The following is a 17,819-nucleotide window of genomic DNA, read 5'->3' as shown; positions in this document are numbered from 1 at the left end:
TGAGAAAATATGTTTTCAGGGCCATACGTTCTTAAGATGGTACCATCTGTAAAATATAGGAACGTAGTGAATCAACTTACATCATTCCCGCTTTTAACATGGGCCTCTGCAGGGTCAGCTGAGAGCTGGGCCTTAAGCTACTGTATTGCATTTACCGCTCATAGATGAGGCAGTTCCTGCTTGAAAAAAAGGAAGCAGATGTTCCACCAAATCTAATTTGATTTGATAAGAGCACTCACTATAACAAGGAGCACCTCACAACTAGATATCCTGTTACACTTATTGCTCAGTCAAGCCATTGTGTAATCCATTCAGTGCGACTATGATACCCTAAATCAGGTTATTTGGATTCAAGTCAATCTGTTCATTTCCCTTCTTTATGTAACAGAGAGGTCTTAGTCTTCCCTTTGTGGTGCCAGTTGGATGGAGATGAATCCACTGTGGACAGAACAGGAAGACAGCTCAGAACTCAGTATTCTGTGACTCTGATACCTTTAGCCCCATTATGATCCCTCTGTGCTCAGGTGTCCTGCAAATGTAAACCAGTTAGCCATCGGACGCTCTCTGTTCTTTTTGTTTTTGGGAAAGATTTGCAAGCGAACATTTTTCACCTGGGCTACAGTATATTCAACTCCAAACTGTTTGGAATTAAACTGTGTCAGGGCATGGATTCAGTGCTGTAGCTATCATTGATTCCTCACAATTTAAGCCTAATGGCAACGATAGTACCGATACAAGAAGTAGTGTGCTTTATTTGTAAGAAGGCCATGGTGTCGCCGTGTAGTGAATTCGACTTTCATTCACTAGAGGTTGAGTTTGTGCTCTGTCACAGGATGTTGTTCATGTTTATTTGACTTTTAAGTCACTAAAGTGACAAATTTTCCCTAACATTAGCATTAGATTGTAACCCAAGGTTATACAAAATCATTGCAAGGTATTTGTACATTCGATACATTTGTGTTTGAGTGCTTGCAGGCCAGCAAATATTTATCTACCATAAGTTTATTCCTGGCAGTGTAGAGAAGTGTTAAAGTCCTGGCTACTGCCCTGAATGGACTGTACTCACAGTGGTGATGTCAAAATAACAGAAAACACCAATAACTAACAGCCAAATAAATAACACCCCAGAGTAGCTCTGGGGTGAGAAAACAAGGCTGGACAGGTTTCAGGTCCACACTGAAACTCATCACAGACCACAGCACAAGCGACAGCTGTCTCCTGACACTGACAATCAGTCATAGATATGAGTATAGGAGATGGATGTGAGCACAGAGAGGAAGAAGCTAGACATTATATCCATGGGAAATAAGAAAAATGTCACAATGTCCTGCGTTCTGTCATTAAACACAAAATCTTTGTAATTTTTGACCCTGAACCCAGTCACTCGGTAGCACAGTTGTCTGACAACAAACAGATATGAATTCAAAATGAGCCAGTGAGTCAGACATGACAGAAAGTGAGCCTCTGAACATGACTGGAAATGGTGAGAGGGTTCCCACCCCATCATTTCCAGGTTGGAAATCCACTCCATTCCTGTCTGTGGGTCTGAGGTTATTGGATAAATTGATTTCTAGCCGACCTTTACTGCCCGCTCCTCTGATGCAAAGAGTTCTTAATGATCTTGTGCTGTCAGAGGTGCTGAAATCACAGGTCCCTACAGAGACTATTAGTCTACAATACACGGGCTGGCATTATGATGAAAGGAGAGAACAGTGTTGATATGTGGCAGGTTGACACAACAATAGGAACACTTGTTAATGTAATGCAGTCCAATATAACAGCCATTCAGTGAATACTACAGTTGTGGAGCTTGTAATGTGCAGTTAGAGACCTCAGAAAGGTGTTGATTCAACCTTATGGTCATTTTGAAGCTGTAATTTTTAGTGTTAGCGATAATGTATCATACATGAACATAAAGAGTGGTGTAAAGTGTGTGCGGATGAGTGAAGGGTGGGTGGAAGAAATAAGGAAAATAACATTAACACAAACTAATGTAAACTGAGGGCCACGTGAAAGGCCTGAGGAGTGAACTAGAGAGGTGGAAAGGAGCGGTTAAAGATGGGTTAAAGATCCCCTTATGAGATGTTCTTATATCTCCACAAAAAACTGTGAGTTAATTTCTTAAATGTACATCTACTCCTTCTTCCCCACTGAAAAATGTTTAACAGCTGGACAAAAGATGTCTCCTACTTGCCTGAAAAGTCCATTCTCAGGGTATGGGCCTTTTTCAATGCAGGCATTTTGACATCTCACAGTAGGAAAGGACAGGTGTAATCAATACAGTTAATGATAGTTGATTCCGTGAAGCAGCTTCACTTTCGGGGTCCTGGTATTGTTCATGCTGTCACAATGACATGTGAACGCAGCCATCGTTATTAGTAACATATTAGTGCTTTTCCTGCCAGGACCAGTCAAAATGTCTGCTGTGAAAAAGGCCTACTGGCTTTCAGATTGGCTGTGATGTTGTGTAGGTGTCAGCCACCTACACTTAGATCCAGGGTCAAACACATAACTGATACATACCATACACATAACATAAAGCACTGGTTCCCAACCTTTTTCCTTAAGGGACCCCTTTTCTATCAATGACTGAGTGACACGTTTAATGGAGCTTATGTAAAACCAGCGACCTGAATGAATTTTGAGCAGATTAGAGCCTGTGAATATTGATTAGAGATGAGTTTCCCTGATCTTTTTTGGAACTTTTTATACAGTTATCTGTCTGTATTATGTGTTGTTTGAATTTTTAACAATCATACACACTTAGTAGTAGTAGTAGTAGTGTTCTTCTTTTGAATCTTGACAGATTCAGTGTTTTCTTCTCATTAGCTGATATATTGTTATCACATTTAAATGTAAAATCTCAAATCTCAATATTTGTATTGGCCTCATAAATTCTGTATCAATCCTATCAACACCTCTGTAAAGTTAAAACGTTACAGTTTAAATTGCTAAAATGTTTTGGTTGGAACCCAAGGCTTCTAAAGCTTACTATTAATAATTAAATCATGAAAAGTACATTAGGGATCTAGTTCAGTGGTTCCCAGACTTTTTCTTTAAGTGACCCTTTTTCTATCATTTAGAAAAATCTGTTAAAGTGACATATATATTCAAAACTGTACAATGAAACCAAATAATGAACACAATTTGAAAACAGTTTGTGTACAATGAGTGATTAGGATGAATTTTGAGCAGATTATTTCCTGTTTATGGAACTGTTTTATAGAATTGTCTCTCTGTATAAACGTTAAGTGTTTTTTGGTTTTCTTGTCCCTGACGCTGGGCCATTGTTCTATTAGACAATTTGCTTAACAATTTACTCTACATTGATTTCTTCACAGAAGTGAACCAGGGATATTGGCTATTGATTAAAATCAAGAAGACCTCACGACCCCCCATGAAGCTCTGGTGACTCCTAGTGGGGGTCCTGACCCCAAAGTTGGAAACCACTGATCTAGCAGCTTAGGTCAGAGAAGCGTTCCCCTCTGTTATTACTGGCCACAGGATAGGTCGACTTTTACCGGTAAAATGAATCAGTACATTTTAATAAAATCTAAATATTACATAAAAATAATAGAAATTAAAAATGTAACTTAAGCTAAAAATAATAAATAAATGAACAAACGATGGCCCCCACTGGGCATATTACAGAATATTGGGTACTACAAGATAATGAACAGCTCCTGTATCTACACTAAATGTGAAGTATGATTTGCTCTCATCCATATTTGAACACCATCCTCTGCAGCAGGTCCTCCGCCGCCTCCTCCCATGAAACCCTGCACGTTCCGAGGCTTGGGGAATAATGTCGCTGTCACTGTTTTGGGGGCTGGGGGGGAGAGCTCTAACCCGGTCACAACGCAGGGAAGTTGCTCGCGGTTTTTTTTTTTGCGTTGCCATGGGGTTTTGTAAAACCTATTGACTGCGATAGGGTCCCTTCTTTTCTTTGAGTCCGTCTTTGTAGAAGAGGAGGAGGAGGAGGAGGAGGAAGAAACCGCTATTACTTTTTTCTTACAGAGGCTTGGGGAGGGGGGGGGGCGATAGTAGCATCCAGGGGGAGGAGGGAGGTACTCCGGTTCAGACCAACTGCGAGGCGGAGCGGCGTTACGTTAGCAGTTAAACCTCCCTGTGCCCTCTTCCAGCGGCGGAGAAAAAATTCAACTTTCTGAACGGCTGCCGCGGCATGAGTTGCACCTGAGGGTGAGTTCCCACAATTTCTGTGTTTTCATATGGCCCCGAGAAAAAGAAATGAATGTCTTATTTTTCACATGTTCTCCCTGTTGAGTGTTGTTAGTTGTTTTACTTTACAAATTTTAGCTAGCTTTGAACACGGAGCTCTCAGTTGGTGCCAGGATCTGAGCACCTGCACGGCTGCTCTTCATGGCAGGTGGTTGAAAACTGGAATTTAAAGAAAAGGAAACGAAAAGAGGAAAGAGACATTTTGGCGCAGGGAAACGTGGTCACGACTCCTGTTGTAATATCTTCAGTTTTTCATGAGTGGAATAATAACTAGAGTTCAGTTATAAGCTGTGGCGTGGGACGTGCACCGGTGGAGGGCTAACCTAGCTTAACCAGGTTTACCCACCTTACAGAGGCACAATTATCCCTCTTCTTTTCCCCTAGCAGAAAACATTAACATTAAGCTTTCAGGCTGTTTTAAATGAACTACAAGTGTGCTAGAGTTGATAAGTGTGATCACTCTGAGTTGTTAATTTTTTCCTTATTTGTATGAGTGCCTGTGCTGGCTGATAATGATCAGAGCCTGGAGATCACACTCTACCATCCCTCTCATTTACCACCCTGTGCCCATTACACAGTAATGATCTCAGCCTGCTTATCACCCGCTCTCCTGCTGAATACTGAACCGCAGGACTGAATCATACCTTGTCACCCAGTGTGGTGAATAGCATTATCTCACTCTCTATTGGCAATAAATGCACACATTCCCTCCTGCATGTGATGTGACAGGCGGATAGTTATGTTCAGTGGTGGGCAAAAAATGCACGAACACACATACTGTGTAGAAGCCCTGCTGATGGTTGAAGTATAGTGATATTGTGTGTGCAGATATGAATATAGTAATGTACCGCTAATGCCATTTCAGCAGATTTATTCTGCTAGTATGAAAAGGTAAGTGGTGTTTTGTGGCACTAGAAACAGCCTTACAAGTCTATGAAAGGTTGTTTTACTCTGGAGATTTTTTTCCCCACCTCAGCTGACACCTCTGACAGAGCACTAGAAGACGTTTTCGAGCAAACACTCTTGTTTTCACAGACAAATGACATCCTCTTTCTTTTAATTCTTCTCCACACTTAAATTGGTTTTCATTACGTGTTTTTCTGTTGCACAAGTGTAAGGCGTGCATGACACAAGATTAGAATGACTGATGAGGCTTCAATGAGTGCGATTAAAATCACATTACAGGGACATTTAAAGCAAAGGATTGGTGTTGGGGTTGTTACCTATAGCTCTAGTAATAGATGGGGGTGTGGATGGAACAGTTGTGCGTTAGGCTTCTGTGCTTGGCGTGTTGCATTTATAGACCTGATATATCTCACATGGTTAACATAGTGATTCCCTCAGTATGAATATTTACAAGCTATGCAAATTCATCACACGGTGTGTGGAAGTGCTGCACATTGTTCAAATGTTGGTTTCCTCAGTGTTGTTGTGCAGTGTGTCATTACAGATTATGCCTTTGAGGGAATCCCATGAAACAGAAATGTTTCATAGTTTACCCATCATTTGATATTTGTATTCCTTTTGATGCTTTTCTTTCATTGTTTACAACACAATCTGCTTGGCCTATATTGTCTGCAACACAGTTTGTGGTACATTTTCCAAAAATGAACATTGTGATAAACATACTACCACTAAAACTCCTAATAGTATTTCTATTAGCATTGCTGAGCTCCTAATACTGATCCTGGCTGCTTAATGTTAAACAGAAAGACCTTCTGAAGGTCAGACTGACATTAGTGAATGTAATCATCTCAAGCTGCTCCTCAAGAAGAGCAGATCCTATTTATATTGTCCTCTGTTCATCCCATCAGGCCAAGCGATAGGCACATATGTTCTCAAGTGTTCATAGCCAGAATTATCAGGTAAGTTGTCTGAATTTAATTTCTAGGCCAAAGACAAGAGCCGCTAATGGCACTTGTCATCACACGTGGTCCCCAGCTTCTCTGTATTCAGGGCAGTGGTGCTTTGTCCAGAAGTAGGTCGAATGCTTCTCACCAAACAATTTGAGCCAGAGCCAGTAATTGGACAAGCAAAGTGTCGACCATCTCCCAGCCGGTCCATGTCAGCCAGCCTTCTCACCACTTAATATGCAGCTCCGACCTGACGCATTTCATGGACCTTTTTCATCCTTTTAATCATTTAGATTACGAAATGCAGGAAACAGAACATCCTTTGTAGCTGCAGGCGGACTCATTCTTCATATGTTTGTGGCTGGCTTACTCATTCTGCTCATATGTCCAGAAACACCCACTTATAGTAACTGTAACTCTTACAAGTACTCTCATGTAGGTTTTATTTATATAGTCCAAAATCACAAATTTGCCTCAAGAGCCTTCCTCTATCCTTAGAATCTTGATTTGGATAAGAAAAAAACTCTTTTACATGCAATAGATGTTGTGCATGCAGACTGACATAGTAAAATTACAGTATGGAAAATCAGAACGACAGAATCAATACATTGCTAAAGAGACATGAGCCACACATCCTCCTCTCTGTGAAGACCTGGTGTAGACCTCAAGCACACCAGTCACCCAGGTAGCAGAAAATAAACAAACACACAGAGGGAGAGAGAGAGAGAGAGAGAGAGAGAGAGACAAGAGGAGAGACTGGATCTCCTGTAGGATGAAGATCCAGATGCAAAACATCTGGAATAAGGCAACAACAGCCAGCGGAGAGGAAGTTCTTGGCTTAATTGATTCATTGAGACTGAGACCGACCCGCCGGACAAATAACGGTAACAGGCACAGGGCCTGAAGTCATCAAAGTAGAAGCAATTAACTGAAAGTTGGGGTGAAAAGATGAGTTTCAAGTGTGGATTTAAAGAAGAGTGTTTGATGTCAGCAAGGTGAGTTTTCTAGAGGAAGATAGCAGCCAGCGGATGTCTTTTTAACTCTGGGGACAGACAGAATCAGAATCAGAATCAGAAATACTTTATTGATCCCCGGGGGGGAAATTTGTTCAAGGAGCCCTGTATTCTGAGAGTGGAGGTATATAGGGTTGAAGGATATCACACTGGTGTCAGACTGGTGTGCCCATTTAGAAAAAAAGGTGACCTTGGTGATTTCTTTAATGTGGAGATCAAAAGAGAGTGTAGGATCAAACGTAAGACCAAGACATTTGACTTTTAAACTTTGAGAAATCACACAGTGAAGTTTCAAGTGTTCAACTCGTGGATGTGTGTGTGTGTGTGAGCAGAGCCAATGACCAGCATCTGCGTTCCAGCCAGGATTTCACAAGAAGGCATTTTATGAATAATCTGAGATTGATCGTTCCAGTTGGAGCTGATTATCACCGGTTGTAGGACTGGAAATGAATTAGATAGCTGTGTATAACTTGGCCATGAGGTGAAATATAAAGAGAGGAAAGAACAGAACCCTGAGGTACTCCATATTTCATATCAGGCATTTTTGATATAATATTACTGTAGGAAACACACTTTGCTCTTTCAGATAAGACTTTAGTCAGTTTGGGAGTATGATCTGTGGTGTTAAAAGCCATACTAAGATCCAGTAACAGAAACACTGAGGTTGAATCCAAATCCACAGTAAGCTGAAGATCATTTACAACTTTTCTAAGTGCAGTTTCAGTGGAGTGATAGGCCCTGAAAGCACAATGAAAAGGTTCAGAAACATTAGGGTTAGATATGTAAATGATAAAATAACAATATTTTGCACTGCATATTAATTGGGCTTTACGCAAAATGATATCCTACTTCTGCACACAGATTTAAACTTAGAAAAACACCTGAACCTACACCTTGCAGTGTTATTTTCATCCTCTGCTCGAGCATGTGTGTGTTTGCCTCGCAACAGACATGTTTGGACTTACAGTATGTGCGTGAACTCTATTGTCCTCCATGAAAGAGGAAGGGGTTGAGAGTGAAAAGCAGAGACACAGAGAGCTCTTTCTTTGTGCCCACAGTGTATACACCTGGCTTTTAACAGAGCAGACTGAAAGATGTATGTATCAAGATTCTGTGCGTCCGAGGCTCCCAGCGCAGTGATACGTAGGTGCAAGTTGAGCCAGGGAACACTGGAACCTGAATTCTCCACGTTAAAAGGTTTAGTATCTGACACTGTCTGCAAATGTATGCATTTAAACCACTCTAAAACGTTCGTCTTATCTGTGCACAGTGTGTAGAAGATGCATCTCTTATCAGCATCAGCAATGTAATTTCAGGCTATAATTCAGTCTGTCAGATGGGATCTGGAGTATCTGATGGGTATTAGAGATTAGAAAAAGCAGCCTAACAACAGAGAGCAGGAGGGAAGTGCTGTGTCAGACTAATTGTCCTTATAAGCTGCCCTGTTATCGATGACGTGTTGCCACTGGCGATGCAAAAAAGGCAATTTTAGGAGTATCTTTCAGCTGTGCGAACAAGTACGCTGATCCATGGATACAAAGTGTAAACCTAAACTGTGATAATGACAAATATTGTACCGATACCCGAACGTGTTGAAGATGTTAGAAGAGTGGCTGGCAGACACGGTAGGAAGGTGTGGAGCCTAGCAAGTACCCAGGCCCCTAATTGAGGTTCAGCTCAGGCTCCAGCACTACAAGCAATTACAGTGACGACTCGTGCTCCCTGTGCTGCAGGCAGAGTTGAGAGTGCTGCAGCGCCGCCGTACCTGAGCCCTCCTCTTTCATGTTTGTCACCGATGACAGCCGGAAAGGCACATTCTAGCCAGTATGTTCTGGAAATGTGTTTGGTTACATGAAATATTCATTTCGGTGCTTGCTCTCTGGCAGTGTGCATATTTATTTGCCAGATTTTTTATATCTGTGACCGGTTCAGAGCAGAGATAGAGGAGTGTTGGAAATGGTTCCCTCCATGCTGCCTCTGATTGGGGATGGAGGAGGAGAGGAGAGGCAAAGATAAGAGGTGCTGATCATCAGAATCAAGGTTTATTTCTTATTTAACAGGCCACTGCATCATCGGGGCCAGTGGGTGAACGTGATCAATGGCTCCTCGTGCTGTACGGACAATTAATCAGTAAAGTTAATACTGAAGGACAAACCGGCAGTGAGGTCAGTGTTATCTCATATGTTCAGTGCTTCTTTTCCCAGCAGGAGGGGATGAGAGGTCAGCAGCCAAAACTGGCGATGTGCTGCATACACGTCCCCGCCTGGAGGTATAGTTTGGCTTGTCATTATCCTTTCTCTGTGGGGCCGAGATTGTTTTCTCAGAGCCGGAACATTTTATCCAGACATATTGATATTTGCTGCCAGCAACAAGACTTGCAAGCTTTTCATGTCTTTCAGAATGTCTTGTGTTTACATGACATCATTCAGGAAAAATAAGACTTGTTATTGTTATGTACAAGCGCCAACATTTACATACATCTTCCACTTGTTGTGTTATTATCCTTTCCTCCAGGCTGTTTGTGAATGTGTTTTTCATGGGAATTTTCCATCCTCTATTGGATTGAGTGCAAAGACAGTGATATTTACTGTTATTCTGCCTCATATGGCTTTCAAATAGTAATGTTTATGTTTAATTAATCAATTTGGATTATGCTTACATGAAAACCATAACCAATAAAGAGAACCAATAAGGGGATGTTCTATGAGAAGAATTCCACTAATCCTGTGCATTGCTGTCAGCTTCAGACTCCATTTCCAGTCGTATTGTCCCGATTCTTGCATGCCCGCTCAGATTTATAACGCCGCTGTTGAATCGCTGGGTACATATCCTCTAAATTCAATGTTTATGTTAAAAACCTTGGTGAAAAGGGCAACACAACCATAAGATTCTCCAAGGAACAACAAACATGACAGCTATGACTCAAAGAGTAAGAAGTTATTGCCCTTAAGTTACTGGGATACTGGGGTGATTTCCATTTCAATTGCAGGCTCAATTTGGGATAACTCATGCATACAGAGGTAATACGAACAAAGAACGTAGGAATAAAAGTGACAAATGTAGAGAATGGAGCAGAGGAGTGTGGTATCACTGGCTTTGTGTCCCATGAAGGGTATTGTGTGTGGCTGCATGGATAAGGTTGCAAGGGGACCCCTGGGACGTGGAAGTGAAGGGCACCGAGGATGAGGGAGGACACATGTGACAGGCAGGGGACACAGAGGACGTACCGGGACAGAAGTGAAACATGCTTCATACTATACTATGAGGCTGTGATGCTGGTACTATTTTCCAGTTAATTTGATGAAATTGTCCATCTTAATTTTCCACATCCCAAATTGCTTGTTTTGTCCAAATAGCAGTGCAAAATCTCATTCAATTTACAATCATTGAGAGCAGCAGATTGTCGTATTTGATAAGCTGGAACAGGCAAATGTTCTGCATTTTGACCCACTGAATGTTACTTGATTCTACAAATTCTTATTGTTGATTCATTTTAAGATATATTGCTATCTCATTATTTGCTATGGGCAATGGATGCTATGGGGAAATGATTCTACATGTTTTATGCACATGAGTGGTTTGGGGCTTGTTTTACAGAGTCCTTAGCAGCTGTATGTCCCTGCGTTATTATTTGTAGTTGAAATCTCAATTTTGCAACATTTTTAAACATTTATTGCTCAGCTCTACGTCATAGTGGCATTAGAGGAAAAGTCAGAGGTTCCGGAACGTCGTTATGGTTTATCATCCTGGGACCAGTAATGTCTGTACAAAATTTAAAATCCATCCAGTTCCAGTCTGTGCTAGTGGTGGACAGTGCTAGTTTTAGCAAGGCTAAATATGCAGTAAATTAAAAATACTATTGTTTTGGTATTTGTACTGAAACTCAGAAGGCAAATTCTTAGTTTTTCACAGCAGATATTTTGACATAAAGCAGGAAAAGCACAGGTGAAACAAATTGTGTTAGCCTCAGTGTCCCAGTAAGATACTCATTACATCTGTGCTTTCCCTGCTAAGATGCTGTGAAAAAGGTCAATTAAACTTAAACTAAAACTTTGTCATAGTTTACAACCTTTAGAAAATCACTGACGAATATAGTTCCCAATCTTCAGTGCGGCTATATTGACTATATTTCAGTCAGAAAAAATCACTGTCAGAAATTTGATGTGGTACCGTACAAAGGTGTATTTGATCGTTTGTGTAAGATAATGTATCCCCTAAGTGCTGTCTCTGTCTGTCTGGAAGTAGGTAATATGTGTCAGTGTGACAGGGTGTACAGTGAGGGCAGCAGTGCTCTATGTCCAGAGGCTTCCCCTGGGACCTCATTACACAGTGCTGGGCTCCGTTGGGTGCTGTAAGTGGACTGCTGGGAGCCCCGAGCCAGTGCTGCTCCATGTATGTTGATTTGGTGTGAACATGCGAGCCCGGTGTCTGCTTTGCATAGTGAGAGCCTGTTTACTGGCCCAGTGAGGCCTGGAGTCAAGCACAGCACTATCCTCCAAATGGAAGATTAGAGAGCAGATCAAGCATGATTAGAATCATGAAACAAAGAGGATGCGCTGCTGCTGAGTGGTCAATTTGCTAAGTGGGCTAACACATGAGCAAGAAGCATAATCCTTTTTTTGTTTTCTGTTGCAGCAGTTGCATTGATTCATTAGTCCCACGTTGTCCTTTAGGTTTGATCATAGCTGGAGCTAACAAATGACCTCATCTTTTCAACCAAATGGGGATGCAAGATTTTATAAACCTTTATTGACGATATACAACTTTGAAGAGATAGCCTGGTCCTGCAGCATTCTTCTGTTATTGGCCATTAGATGCACCATGGCGGTATTTTGATGTGTACAGTGGTCATGCCAGCTTGAACCTCACTTTTTTCCGCATAATAATAATTTTCAGCAGTTTTTAATGTTGTGATGTTGTGTGAAAGTCTTTGCAGTTATCCTTCAGGGTATTCCATGAAGAGCCAGAACTCAGCATGTCTTTTTCTTAATGTACTCACCCCCAGACAGAGCAAATGTTGAGTGAAAGAATCTTGCCAAGCTGGTACGAATCCAAATTAATTCATCAGCTTGGGGGAGCTCCACTCTCCATTTTTACAAGTGTGACCCGCAGACCACCAGCTATGAACTACAGACCTTCTTGACCTCATTATTTTTACAGCTCCAGATTTTTTTGGGTAGAAACCAAGTGTTCTTGCAGAGCACGTTTTTACGGCCTCATATCGGATTGCAAACGATCTCACCTTGTAACATTTTCTGCAGTTTACAGTGGAGTTCTAATGAGTATCAGGGGATGGTTTTAACCACAAAATGAGAGCGGTCACGATGTCTCATTCCGCTTAGGTAGAGCTATTATGATGTTGAGGCTTAAAGGAAATAGCTTGGTGCTGAATTACTGAGCATTTTAGTCACAAATTGACTCATTCGAACGCACAGGAGGGCAGTGGTAGGGGTAAATACTGTTTAATTGCATTAGCTAATCAATGTAATGCAGGCTTTCCTGAAAACAACGACTAGAGTAAGGCTAATTCTGAGTGTAGTGCTCATTATGAAATTCCAACCTGTTTAGCTTCTGCTATAATTGGAATTATTTTCCTGTTAGAAAATAGCATGCAAACACTATAACGTAACAGCTTGGAACACAGGCTAGTGTGGATTGCAATATGCCAGTACTTTTTGTGAATGTTGCATACGGCCATGGTTGTTTGACCCTTGTTTGGCTTTTGTAGTACATTAGAAAAGTTCTTCTTTCCAAGTCTTTTAGGGTTTGTCTTGAAATAGCATTCTTCCTTTACAAAAATACAGCTGCAGGGTCCTTCTGTCGGCCATGATCCCAAGAGTGAGGAAACATATTTTTGTGCATTGTGTGAACTGTTGCGTTTCTCCAGAGCAGAAAGACAAATACAGAATATCTGTGATAAAGTAGTACAGTAAACTTAACAAAATGCACAACCTAAGAAGATCTCTTGGGGGTGGGGGGGGGGGGGGACAATATCATCATTAGGAAAATAATGATGACATTGTTCTGTCACAGAGGCAATGTATGATTAACAGCCTAATGCTAATTTGCTATGTTGGAGAATTTAGAATATGTTGGTGGTGAGAAGCAGATTAGTTTCAGATTAATCCCGTTGATATTAAGAGGAACAAATACCTTATAGATAAGAATAGTGCCCTGCAGCTCAGTAATAGGTTATTGTGGCTCATCTGCAAACACTCATCAATGTAGAATCCTCTTATCTAGGGTTGCACTTGTATTATTTTCCTTACAGATTGTTTTAGGCAGATATTTACACATTATTTTATGCTTAAAGAACATTAATAAATAGCTTGTTCTGATCTCAAAACAAATAAGAATAGCACAGACGGATTTTTCTTCAGCAGAGAAAATAAAATTACCTCCTGTTCCTGTACAACAGCAGGCATCTGTGGGCTATTCTGGGTTTAATCTGGTTCGGGTTCATTTGATTCTGCTGTAGTTCAGGCTCTGGTCTAGTTCAACAGAATCCACATCGGTTTAAGACAGAATTTTTTTGAGCTCTCTTAAAATTCTTAAGTCTGTGTATGAACAAACCTTGCACCATTTCACTGTGAGAGCTTTGACAATTTGGAATGGCTTAAAGGCTCCAAGCAATTGGCTTTGAGAAACAAAAACAGATCAATAGAGGTGATCCTAGAGAAATCCCACTTTGATATCCTGGACTTCAGCCTGGAAATGCTCCCATCAGTCTTCATGTGACATGTAACACAGGCTTTTTTTTTGTCTGGATGGATGCTCACTTCACTGCAGCTTTCTGTTGACCCTTCCTGTGGTTTCCTGTGGTGTGTCACGAGCCAGAGGCGGAGTGTCATCGTTCCTGGAAAGGACGTCAGGGTGGTCTTCAACTTCAGCCCCATAACTCCTTGAGATAGTAGGCAGTTTGTTGTCTTAAACATTGACATTTGCATTTAAATTGACTTCATGCCACCGTGATTTATTTTCTTGGAGAGTGACAGAGTTTTGTCGCCGGCTTTGACTCTTAATTCTCTTGCATCTGCCACAAGTACGATAACAGAAGCAGGATTATTATTCAGTGAAATCGTGGTCTAACTTTGTTTCATTGTGTGCTACAGCCCCTCGCCAGTCGCAGACCACTTGTATCTCAAATTCTCTCAAAACTGCAGATTAAATTCTACTCAGTCATGCGTGATGGCTTTACTCATGAATTAATTGTAGTAGGGGAAAAATATTTCTTCACATTGGTGAGAAAATTAAACTCGTACGTAAGAAAGTACAGAATGCTGTTCCTTTTGAATTTGGAACATTTGACACAACAGAGCTCTGTCACCACACAGTGTGGGGCTCTTTTGACACTACATTGCAGATTGACTTGTAATGCAGACTGACGTGTGCTCTCACACATTTTTACATGTGCTCCTACACTAAAACATGCCTCAATATCACCCTGTAGCTCCAGTGTCACTATAAGGGGAATAACACTTGTTTCGCATGTGTTTTTTTAACTTGAAAAATACGTTTATTGCTCTGAAGCTCTTTCAAGTCTTGCTGATGTCACTTCTGCGATTTATCCACCTTACAGAAATAGAGGAACCGGAGACTGCCAGCTCTGCAGGGGTCATGATAATTTCGGGGGCCGTGTTGCTCATGGGATGACAGTTTGACGCAGGGTGTTGGCAGAGAGCACCTCAGAAAGCACCTATAATTGACACCATTAGCCTTGAGGTCTGTCAGTTTTGTGACAGCTGATGAATTCACGTGTTCCTTCCCTCCACTATAGATAACAAATTCATACCTCCTGTTTTGAAACCATTTTACACTCGAGTAATCCCTTTCTAACAGCCACTTGCACCAGCTGAGGCACAGTTTGCAACCCAGTGTCATGGATTTGTGATTATCCTTTTCAGAGTGTGAAGTGGGTGAAGCGCTGGCCAACACGCCCTCCAATGGAAGTCTGTCCACAAGTCTTGATTCCCCCCTGGGTGCATTTCCTTGTCTTCATGTTAAACCGGCGGTGTACAGGCCCCTTGGCTCTGCTGTGTGGTGTAACTCACCTACTGTTGAAACATTTGGATCATATCCCTGAGCAGTGAGCAGATCCCCAGTTCCCCATTTGCAGCCAAAGCAGAGTTACAGATGGCTCTGCTTCCTCCTGTGGTTCACCCGTAGAAGAGGTGCAGAGAGTTTGAAGGTCACGGGCAGGTCTTCTTCTATTGGACCGTGTCGAATGTCATTACTAACCCACCGAGGCCTCTTTAATACTTGAGCCCTTCTTTTTCTTTACCACCTGCAGTGTGATGGGATTTTAGCTGGGGTCGAAAGTGTGCCAGAAGCAGTGCTATTAACCCTGTGCATTGTGCCTTTCTATGAAGGGCAGTCCACTGGCAGACACTTTGCACTGTTCATAAAAGAACAGACTGCATTCCTTCCAGGGAGCACGGACATACTTTGCTGGCTCTCAAAGAGCCTTCATGCAGATTTTGCAACAGTGGGCACTCTTTTCTTCCCATGTACACAACCCTCATTTTTCAAACTCGTTTAGAGCAAAGCTGCTCCTCCTTTGGGTTGGTTTCTATCTGCAGTCATGAAGTAAACAACATCCTTCCTCTCATTCGCTACAGAACCACAGTGTAAAGAACTCTTCAGACAGAGTTGAAAAACAATGAGTCTTCTCCAGTGTGTGTGGGAGTGTGTCTTAACTTCACAAAGGGAGACTGATGCTCAGTTTGTAAGTTGACAGAGGCATGTTAGCATCACAGTGAGGGGAGGAGGATTTTTGAGCAATCACAGCGGTGGTATTTTGATCTGCAGCATCAGGGAGATGTAAAGTACTACAGTGCAGGGATGCTGTTTGCACTTCATGTGTGATAGCACACCGTGTTAGTGAGAAGACTTTTGAGAAAAATATGTACTATTGAGATATATTATTCAAATATGTTGCTGTCACTCAAAAATGTTAAATTTTCACAGATTCAGTTTCCTCATCATGTTTTCTTGCTTATTTCACAATATTAGTCTAATTTATGCACACTGCCACTGGCTGGTGTTGCAGCTGTAATCTAAATTATCCTCATGGTTTTCTGTCACAGATGGTAGAACAGCTGTGATTGAAAGAATTTGTCAAAAAAAGGATAAAATAATCTACTAGATCTGTACCCTCCTACATCATTTTGTGACTGCATGCTCACCCCCACGGAGAGATGGAAAAACACAGAATATGTGGTGTAAGTAATGGACATTCATCTACTGTATAGAGACAGTCTGTACGGTGATTCATATTGTATGTAGCTGGAGGAGCGTACTGTTGCCGGGGAGTGTGGGTATTGTCAGTGGAGTCACGTCTGTCTGTCCCTTTTCTGTGGATTGTGAAATGGGAGGCCAGTTCTGATCAAGCCAACCATGAGCATAGCTCCAGGTGGGGGAATCCATTATGATGCTCAGGCTGAAAAGACCCCACACTGGTTCCAACAGGAACCAGAGGGGGATTTGTTTTGCTCAATAAGTGGTGAAAATGGTATCAAAAATTGTTTTTTTCCCCACACTGTGGCTGATTTATAAGCCTGCATGTCTCCAGTTTCCCGCTGCTGTGTTAAAGCAGGGGGAGGGGCCATTAAACTGATGACATACCTCTTCTGCTCTGTCACTGTCAGTAAAAGGCACCCCGTGTAAAGGCTGGGGTGGCCATAGGAGTCTGGTGTTTGTTTCATTTGCAGATTCTTTGGACTGACTGCTTACTTTGATAACAACAGATATGAGGCTGAGGGCTTGTGTAGAACATTCAGATGAAAGGGAAAGCAAAACAGAAAAAAACAGGCTTGATCAAAGCTCTGTGTGCTTCAGTGCATAAAAGGGATGTTGTTCTGAGCCATTTGGTTCCTGTCTTGTAAATGCAGCAAGGCTACTATCTATAGAAGAGCATGTTGGGGAATCCTACCCTGTCTGACCAGAGCCAGGAGCTCTGGTGCCCAGAATGCAGAGCACAGCAAGTCCGAAGCCATCATCATTAGGGCTTTACTACTGTGGACACTAATGGCTGTCCCCGTTCTGCTGCCTCGGCACATTCAGAGGGCCCATCTGAGACTTGAGGGTGTGAACACATGAATTAATTCAAGAGAGATGAATTCACTGTTCCTATTCCTGCTTTACAGCAGGATGCAAGCCGTAGAAACCTTTAGTAGGGAAGAGCCACCACAAGTGCATTACTGGTGACGTCCTGTTTCAACCACCCTTGAATGTTCAGAGGAGGCTAATTGGGGAGTTTGTCCTCGTTTATCTTCATTTAAAGGCTGGTGAAGATGCCGTTGTTTACTCGTTTCAATATTGAGAAGAGGGGAGCGGGGAGGGGAGACAAACAGTGGTGGCAGTGTTAAACTGGGGGATGGGGCTGGTGAAATTGATGTGCTGTGGATGTGCTATCCTTCGACTCCTAATTGCATTTTAAGATTGCAAATAACCACATGAGCATCTTCAAATGGAAGAAGAAAAAAAAATCCAGCATCAAAAGGTGGGGTAGTAAATGTCTGCATACATATTTCAAAAGAATGAAGATTTATCACCTCTATTTCTTAAGAAAGTGTTAAAAGGAATATTTGAAAATCAATACAGGGTCACGACAAGGCACATTCATCAAGTTAGTTTATTTCTTCAGTCATGGTGAAAAGCTTTACATGGCCATCTTTTTCCAATTACATGCTAAGGCGGACATAGTCTAACCCCC

The 17,819-nt window shown here is 41.8% G+C and overlaps 1 protein-coding gene across 10 annotated transcripts in view; it reads left to right on the top strand.

Moving 5' to 3' along the window:
• The first annotated feature begins 4,062 nt into the window (after nucleotides 1-4,062).
• The window catches only part of chl1b (cell adhesion molecule L1-like b), a 62,668-nt gene continuing 48,911 nt past the window's right edge, over nucleotides 4,063-17,819 (top strand). For 8 of the 10 annotated variants that reach the window (XM_051415474.1, XM_051415476.1, XM_051415481.1 and 5 more), the window contains exon 1: nucleotides 4,063-4,200. The gene's annotated coding sequence lies outside the window, so the exon portion shown is untranslated. Of the gene's footprint in view, nucleotides 4,201-9,165; nucleotides 9,271-13,913; nucleotides 14,016-17,819 lie in introns of those variants that run through there. The other 2 variants (XM_051415472.1, XM_051415473.1) reach the window with 2 other exon arrangements.

This window comes from Dicentrarchus labrax, unplaced genomic scaffold (genome assembly GCF_905237075.1).
Source record: "Dicentrarchus labrax unplaced genomic scaffold, dlabrax2021, whole genome shotgun sequence".
Classification (NCBI taxonomy): Eukaryota; Metazoa; Chordata; class Actinopteri; family Moronidae; genus Dicentrarchus; species Dicentrarchus labrax.
The sequence above is the reverse complement of the archived record's forward strand: the minus strand, read 5'-3'. Positions and strand labels throughout refer to the sequence as shown.